Source organism: Adiantum capillus-veneris, chromosome 20, assembly GCF_014529385.1.
Source record: "Adiantum capillus-veneris isolate H3 chromosome 20, ASM1452938v2, whole genome shotgun sequence".
NCBI classification, from domain to species: Eukaryota; Viridiplantae; Streptophyta; class Polypodiopsida; order Polypodiales; family Pteridaceae; genus Adiantum; species Adiantum capillus-veneris.
This window is the reverse complement of record NC_140950.1, coordinates 81,276,748-81,286,099: the sequence shown is the minus strand read 5'-3', so window position 1 is coordinate 81,286,099 and position 9,352 is coordinate 81,276,748. Positions and strand designations below refer to the sequence as shown.

At 39.7% G+C, this 9,352-nt stretch overlaps 1 pseudogene; it reads left to right on the top strand.

Annotated features, from left to right (window-relative positions):
• The first annotated feature begins 5,056 nt into the window (after positions 1-5,056).
• Positions 5,057-7,495, top strand: LOC147432815 (uncharacterized; annotated as a pseudogene).
• Positions 7,496-9,352: the final 1,857 nt, after the last annotated feature.

Here is a 9,352-nt window from a genome sequence, read left to right as displayed (position 1 = left end):
TCTCTCTCTCTCTCTCTCTCTCTCTCTCTCTCTCTCTCTCTCTTTACCTCACATTCTCTAGTCATGTCCAATCCCCGCACACCTCGGTCTAGAGGTGCACGGAGATCAGAACCACCGGGTTATAATCTCGTCTTTATTGGTCAATACCTATATTTGTGGGTACAAGAAATCTACACACCCACGTCTACATGATACTGCATGTAGTGGACAAAACCCCTTTGCCTCTTCTCTAGCTGTAGCACTTCACAGCATCTTAACATCTTTTCACAGTAGATCTTTTCACTGTTCGTCTAACACTAAACCGTAAACCGTAAGTAATTCTTGCGTGAACTCGATCTAACGTAAATAAGCGTAAATCTAAATAAACGTAAATCTAACTAAAAATAAAGCTAAATCTAATTTAACGTAAGTCTAATGACTAGAGGTTGTCTAGATGGTCATTGTGTCGGGGATGTAGTGACTCTTGCCGCCCTGAAGATCCACCTTCTTCCCTATCTTCTGAAGACATTTCACCAGTACTTTTGGATCGACGGAGCCCACCATGAGTGAAGGCAGCAATACCCTATATTCCATTGAGGGCTTTCTTCACCCGCTTCATGTAGGCATCGCAGTCTATGGAGACCTAAATCTAATCTAATATAACGTAAATCTAAATCTAGCTTAAATAAACGTAAATCTAGTTAAAAATTAACCTAAATCTAATCTAATTTAACTTAAATAAACCTAAATCTAGTTTAACATAAGTCTACATCTAACCTAATCTTTAACGTCTTTTAGGATAGTTTCCTATGACGTTATAACTCTCTTCTTCTTGTGTGTGTGCGCGTGTGTGGATGTGTGTGCCAATAAAAAGAGATAAATGGTATAACCTTTCTATCACCCATGCCAAGTATGATAGATTGGTTATGCCATTTCCCTCTTGAATAATAGGTCTTGAGTTCAACTCCTCGTCGGCTAGATCTTTAGGTCTTTTAATTTTAATTAGTTTCCTACGACGTTAAATTAGTTTCTCTCTCTTTCTCTCTCAATGTGTGTGCGTTTTTTCGGATCGTATGCATGTTTTCTCTCTCTTTTCCTCTCTCAATGTGTGCGTTTTTTGTTTATGCATGTTCTCTCTCTCTTTTCCTCTCTCAATGCGTGCGTTTTTTGTTTATGCATGCTCTCTCTCTCTTTTTCTCTCTCAATGTGTGTGTGCATTCTTTGTTTATGTATGTGTGTGTGCGTTTTTGTTTTTGTTTGTACTCTCTCTCTCTCTCTCTCTCTCTCTCTCTCTCTCTCAAAAACACTATGTGTGTGTGTGTATGTGTGTGTGTGAGAGAGAGAGAGAGGGAGAGAGAAAGAGGGGAAGGGAACATGAGAATGAGGAGAGGGAAGGAGCATACCTGGCTCTCCTTCCTCTCCTCGTGTGTGTGTGTGTGTGTGTGTGTGTGGAGAAGAAAAAGAGAGAGAGAGAGAGAGTGAGGGAGAGCGTTACCTGCTCCTTGCTTGAGGGCACCGAAAAACTCAGATCTGAGATCTGAGTTTTTGGGCGCGCTCGGTTATTTTTTTACCCCAGCCGGCGTCGCTATGAGCGTCGCAAATTTCTTTGTAAATTTGCGACGCTCATAGCGACGCTCATAGCGACGCCGGGAATTTTTTTTTGAGCGTCGCTGTGTGAGCGTCGCTAATATGAATAGCCTCTTGTAGTGATCACAGTAGGTAGATTGTCTCAAAAGTAGAGCTCCATTGATAAAGGTTTGTTCTTGAGGCTAGACTCTGTATCTTGGTCGCGTGGAATAAGCTGCCCACTAAGAAGATGATATTTAAAATAGTAAAACGACACTACAAAATTTTGAGAGATTATAATGAACTTGCAAATTATGGAATTCTTTTGCAAAATACAGATTTTTCTATGTGATTGTTTCCTATCCCAATTATCATCTAAAAAGTCCAAACAGCTCTTAGACTTGCAAATGAGCATAGTCGCGGTAGTTCTTATTTGCTCATCGAAGAAAAAACCTAAAAATACTTCAAGAGGCATAAATAGTGCGAGCCAAACTATTTTTGTGGCAATTGAATACTTGAGGGACTTTTGTATATCTTAAAACAACTTATTCCTAAAGCTTTCACTAGTTTGCAAAGCTGGCAAAGACCAATCCTTGCTATCAAAGGATGTAAGTGACAAAGGAGCTACACGAACCCAACCAATGGAAGTTCTTGGTTCCACATATGGCATATCATACAAGAATACTCCATTATCTACAAGTTCCTTGTGTTGTCTTCGTTGGTACATTTGCTCATCAATAAATGCATGGAAAGCATCAAAAATCCCAACTATGCTCTCAACTGAGATAATATCCACCACTTAACCTTCAAATATAATCATGCACTAAGTGAGATGCTCAAAATAACTTACAGTTGGGTCGATGCCTTGGTAAACTTGGAGGTGATGTTTGCAAACTTAAGTCTACATGTTGGAAAGCATGTTGTATGAGGACCTCTTTCACCCGCTTTCTTTGTGCACACACTTTAAACTCTTTAACTAGTCCCTTGAAAGCCTCCACAAAATCATTGCGTTGCTTCCTTTTCCTCCTCTTAGTTTGCAGTAGAACCCAGCTTCCGATAGTTATTCAAGATGGATCATGGTATCGATGCTTGATCATCTGTAATATAACTGTTAAAAATGCTAACAGAGTCAATGGTAGTATTTTAGGCCTTCGAGAAGTAGTCATGGTGTGCACTACAATACACAGAAAGGTTAGCACAAATATGAAAAAGGGAAGAAGTTTTGAGAGGGAATTAGAGCTACTCAAAGTCATATTTGGGCGGGAACATATATACTAAATACAGTCTTCAATGAAATTTCTGAAATTCATCGGTATAGAGTTAGTACGACTTATGGCATTTATGCCTTGAAAGCGTGAAAGTGTGCAATTTGATGAACAAAAATAATATTTCTCCCTTTTTTCTAAAAGAGCTTGGCTCCAAAATGTCGATTTTCAACGTAACGTTAGCCTCTTCCTCATTGGGCGAGCGCCACTCTCTCTAGAACTGAAAGGCCCAAAAGTGAGTCCAATGTTCTACTAATGTAACATGCTTCTAAGCGACCTCTATGGTAAGGTCCACTCAATGGACATGTATGAAGAATTCGGTATATATGAAGCACTTATGTATATTGAGGATGATTCAGGTCAAACAGTTGAAGCACAGGTATAGACAAAGTACAAGACTGTTACAAAGAAAGTGAGACTAGTGGCTATACCTCTACCAGAAGGAAGTGATGAGGTGATCAAAGAAGCTTCTCAGCATCCTATGCTTAGGAACCCAAAGAACATTGGGCTAAGGAGACATTGCAGCAGCTGAAGGTCAGAGAGGATGGTTTTCTCGAGAGGAAATCAAGTGTTTTCAAGGTATGCTCAGAAAACACGATAGAGCTTTCACTTTTGAGCCAAGTGAGGTTGGGTGTGTGGATCCTAGTGTTGTTTCACCTATGGTTATACTCACTGTTACTCACATGCCATGGAGCTTACTTCCTATTCTAGTTTCTAAAGCTCACTTGCCAAAGATTATCAATTTTCTTAATGAAAAGATACAAATAAAAATTTTGGAGCCATCACATGCACCATATTCTAATCGATGGTTTACTGTTCCAAAGAAAAGCGGTACATTAAGGTTCATTCAGGATATGCATCTGGTTAATAAGGTAACAATTTGCAATGTGGGTACTAGCCCAATTGTCGATGAATTTGTTGAGGCCTTTGCAAGTAGATCTATTTACTCCATGGGTGATCTTTATTTTGGATATGATCAATTCCACTTAGCTTTTGAGAGCAGGGATCTTACTACAATGTGTACTCCTCTTGGTTTGGTTAGGATGTACACTTTGCTAGAGGGTGCTACTAATTATGTAGCTCATATGATGAACGACATGAATAAAGTATTAAGGGACTTTATCCCACATGTTACTATGCCTTTTACTGATGATCTACCAATTAAAGTATGTGAAGAAGGATTCAAAGACGAGGTAAAATATCAGAGGGGGTGCCGACGATCTGTCGCTCAACATATTACTAACTATGATGCTATTTTATGTTGGCTAAAGAAGTTAACTTAACACCTTCAGGTGAAAAATCAACTTTTAGTGCTAGGGAGGTCTTAATTGTGGGTCACATGTGCAGTTGTGAGGGTAGAAGGTCGAGTCCAGCAAAAGTTGAAGCTATCCAAAAGATAAAGGAAACATGCTCTTCGGTTACTGAAGCTCGTTGATTTCTGGGTGCGTGTGTGTTCTATCTTATTTGGTTGCCACACTTTGCTCATGTTGCAGAGGTATTGTATCAATTGCTAAGGAAAGATAAAATGTTTGTTTAGGAAGAAGTTCGCACGCAAGCTATCAACAAATTAAACAAGATGCTTCTTGAGCCTCCGACCTTGAGGAAAGTCGACTACAAATGTGGAAGGCCAGTTATTTTAACAGTTGACACTAGCCCGATATGTATTGGATGAACTATAGGTCAAGATGATGCAGAAGGACACAGGTATGCAATTCAATTTGGAGCCAAGGTGCTCAATTCTCGCCAACGAGGTTATCCACATGTTAAGAGATAACTTTGGGCTGTAGCTACTGCTCTAAGGTCTGATAAAGAATATTTTATTGGATCTTTAGTCGTGATAGAGATGGATTACTTGCCACCGATAGGGATGATTGCAAACTGCTCTACTATGGACATTGCCATGCTACGGTGGATAGCCTATATTAAGTCTCTTAACCCTGAATTTTGTCATATTGAAAGTAGAGATAATCCTGTTGCAGATATGTTATCAAGAGCTAGGTTTGAAGATGAAGAAGATATGCTGACCACAAGTGATGATGTTGGCTTGAAGTTCTACACGTCTTCTTATCTACATGCCAATTGTGGTAATATTGCTCACGTTTTACTAGTATTTACTAAGGAGTTCTATGACAAAGAGTGGCTTATGATTGGGCGCTGCTACCTTAGCACTCTCACTAGACAAGAAGGCTGGAGTGACCAAGATTACAAGAGGACTAGGAAAAAGGCCTACTGCTATTTCCTAAAGGATGGACATTTATGGAAGCAACAAAAGTCCCCAAGAGGGGTACCACAACGGGTTGTTTGTGATGAAGCAACTTAGCAATAGGTTATCAAAGAATTTCATGAAAGTTTATGGGCTGGACATAGAGGAGTCTGGGAAACTTTTTTCAAGATTAAAGACCAGTATTGGTGGAAAGGTATGTATAAAGATGTGGTTCAATTTGTGGAAACATGCTTAATATGCCAACAATACTCTAATGTGCGACATAGAGATGGATTGCATCTCACCTATCCACTGGCTATGCACTACAAGTGGGTGGTGGACCTTATTACAATGCCAATAGGAGTCTGGCAGATGAGGTATATTATTCTTGCGAGAGAAGATCTTACTAATTAGGTTGAAGGCAGAGCTTTTTGTACCAAAGCTACTAGCTCAGTATGCAAGCTCTTGCTTGAGGATGTAATTTCCAGGTATGGATGTGTTGGCAAAATTACTGCTAATAGAGGAGACTTGGATGCAGATGAAAATCGAGAGGTTTTTGCTCGTATGGCCATTAAACTCGCTCTCACTGCAACATACAATCCAGAAGGTAATGGGAAAAGTGAAACAAGACATCCGCCTATTGTTAAATCTTCAGCAAAGGTATGTGAAGGGCATATTCGTGATTGGACTAAACTCTAGCCATTTGCTTTATGGGCTGATCGCACTACACACAGTTTTGTTACAGGTTTTATTCCGTTTGAGTTTATGTACGCGCAAAAACCCAATATGCCTATAGAGGAAGCGGTTATGACTAGGACCATAATGCGATGGGAAGAAGGTATGTCTACAGAAGATTTGCTTACTCTACGTATTTTCCAGCTTGAGAGGTGCCAAGAAGATATTTAACAACCTAAAGAGAAGCTTAAGGAGGCAAGGTTGAAGAATAAAGCATCATTTGATGGAAATCGCAGACTACGATTTCATGCTATCAAAGATGGCGATTGGGTGCTTGTTTATGACAGTAGCTTGGAGAGTCAATATATTGCTATGCAAAAAATGGCAAACGGTGGTTTGGACCATATATGGTGCTACATGTTTTTGATAATGCTACATATCAATTATGTGAACTTGATGGCACTGTGCTCAAGGTGCCTATTGCAGGAAAACAAATCAAGCTATTCAAGAAGCAAGAAGGTGAGATTTTTCTTGAAGATTTCAATTCAGATCAACCTTGAGAAGATAATGTTATGTATGCATCAGATGATATGTCTAATGATGTTTTTGATGAGAGTGATTAAGTACAATTGGCACAGACGGGAGGCTGTGCAAGTTTAGAGGGGGTGGATGTCATGCTGCTCCGCTTTCACGATGGCAAAAATAATAACAAGATGCATATCGGGCCTATTTGAAGGATAAGTGTAACAATTCACCAACAACATAATATGCTAATAGATTATGCTTAGCAATGATTTGATTCAAAATATTGTGTTCGATGATTCTAATCGACACAAATGCCTAATGTGGTGCTCTTATCAAATCAAATGTCATCACTTGCAATCCCCAGGTCAACGACTTGGGAGGTGAGCTTTTCTGGCATCGAGATTGAGGCCATGCCATGGGTGTGAAAGATAGCTAGCACGACAACTCAAGTGGTGGAGCTTTTGAGCCAAGGAAAAGATTTTTAGCATCAGCAAAGGATGGGGATAACTCTCGGGTGGTGTGAACCAAAGACAAGCAAGGTTTTTATGTGTGAAACTAAGGGCTGAATAAAAGAATAATGAGGAGCACAATTGCGTATCAAAAAGGTGGTGCTACTGCCACAAGCACGGGAATGTAGTGAGATGCATGGGAGAACCTCCGATTGCATGAAGGATCATGACGTCCAAGTGGAACGGTGCATGAGAAGGGTGCTACGACAGCTCACGTCATGGCATGGAGGCACAATAGGCACATGAGGAGAGTTTTTTGCACTATCGGCTAGGCAAGAGGAGACGAGTGGGCTGGATATAGAGGACCGTGTGCAAAGGACCACAAGCAGGGAGCCAAGGGGCTGTAGATAATCAAGGAGCCACCACCAAGGTGAGGGGGGAGAGAAGGTGCCTAATAAAATCCATCACCGGGGCGAGGGTGGCAAGGACTGTTGTAGGGCCAAGAGGAGCCACAAGTGTTCACCACCAGGAGGATAAGGAAAGGAGCACTACACATTGGAGGGCCAAGAGGAGACCCTTGGTACTGGAAATAGAGCCGCGAGGCCAGCTACAAGGAGAGAATCCACCAATGTGCTGAGAGTGCAAGGGTTGAAGCCCGCATACAAGATTGAAGGGTGGGTCTGTAAGAGTCCTGCAGGTAGGGGGCCGAGAGGAGGTTGAAGAGGAAGAGAGCGTGGACTGCGGATGAGCAAGAGGTATCCTCTGGTCCGTGTACAAAAGGTGGCATTCATGGGACAGATCCAAGTGAAGGCTGAAGTGCTGACTACAGTTAAGGGCCACAACCTAAAAGAACAGCACTGCTAGGTGCAAAGGGATGAATGATTGTATGTAAGTGCACACTCTAACTCTCTCTCATTCTAGTTTTATCTTATGTTTCACTATCTTCTTCTTAAGTTCTATAACTTGTCAACATAATCTCAAGATCCATGTTCATCAAGCCGCTTTATCTTTCTTAAGCTCTCACTCTGGCTATACTTTCTAAATCTACATACATATTATGTTAACATACTGATAACTTTATGCCCTATTTTGATGTATCTCGACGACACTAAAGCAAGCAGGTGGATATTATTGCTCGAGTTAGAGTTAATGGCCTAACCCATTGTTGTTTATCATTTAAGTGATTCTAAGCGGTTGAGCCGACCAAACCTTGTTCAAGTTATTTTCAATTTTTGATGATATAGTGCTCATTTGGGTATTTTATTGGCTTGTATATCGTTGTTTTTTCTTCTTCCTCTCTAGCACCTCTCCCAGCCAAAGGTCCCAAGCCTTCCCGGCTCACCTTTTGACAAAAATCCCCTGACAACGAGTATGCTCTTTTGGCTATTTTGTAGACGATGCAGAAACCAATGTGTGAAAAAAGATCTGTGCCAGGTGTCATGGTATAGGAATTTTGCTCGTGTTGTGATTCCGATTAGATGGTTGTTTGAGATTGAGAGTGTGATTGCAATTGAGATTGAGAGTGAGAGTGTGATTGAGATTGAGATTTAGTGGTCGTTGGGAGGTTATGAAACGAGCTATGCTCCTCTTGTAATGATTACCTTACATCCATATAAATTCTTTATTTCATCTATTTATTCTGCATACAAAGTTTCATCTATTTATTCTGCATACTCTATATTTTTCATATCAATATATTTGGCTCTCCCTTGTCGCGTCACACGTGGTATCAGAGCAATTTTTTATTCTGCAACATCGATAAAAGAATATGAGAACCGAGTGAAGAAAGAAGAAGATGAAAGTGGAGTTAAATGATAAAAGGAGAAGAAGCAAAAAAAGAATGGATGATGATGATGAGGACGTCAATGCAGGAGAAACGACAACCAAATAACTCTTCAAGAAGGCTAAGCTCAATGTGTTAGATGGCGTAAGAAAGACATGCAAAGATCTACAAGCGTGGATTAGTGAACTCCAAGATTTGGATATACTTTGAATATGAAGAAAAGACCACCAGATTTTCAAATGCCGAAACAAAGCGATCCATAAAGGAGTACAGAGCAAGATGACTGAAGTGGGCACTATTGATGATGCATATGATAAAGGTACGTCATTTGACTTTCTTTTTGTATACTTTGTGTCTTTAATGAATCTTCTGAAAGATTCTATGATCAAATTCATGCAAAAAATTTGAGATTTAAAATTGCATTTCTTAATTGATTCGAGTAGTACACATTGCTTCTTGCCCTTTAATATGGCTGAGAAATTAATCCTAAAATTAAACTGAGAAATTAAAAAACTTGTGGAATTAACTAGTGGTAATAAAGGATTCACAAAAGAACTAATTAAAAATTTCTCTTTTTCCTTGAATAATCATAAAGATAATTTTTATGTCATAGACATGGTATGATTTGATTATTGGCATGGATTGGGTGATTGAAAATCACGTTTTGATTGATTGAGAAGAAAGAAAAAAAAATTCTAATGGGGATAGTCACACTATTCATAGGGAAGAAAGGGATTCTAAGTCTATTCTAATTTTTGTCGTAAAATTGATAAGGGGACTTAGGCAAGAGTGTGAGACCTTCATAATTTTTACAAGTGAATTAAAGATGAACCTGAGAAAGAAACGATGAAGACTCCAAAATATGTTTAAAAGCTTCTTGATGAGTTCAAAGATATTGCTCTTGATG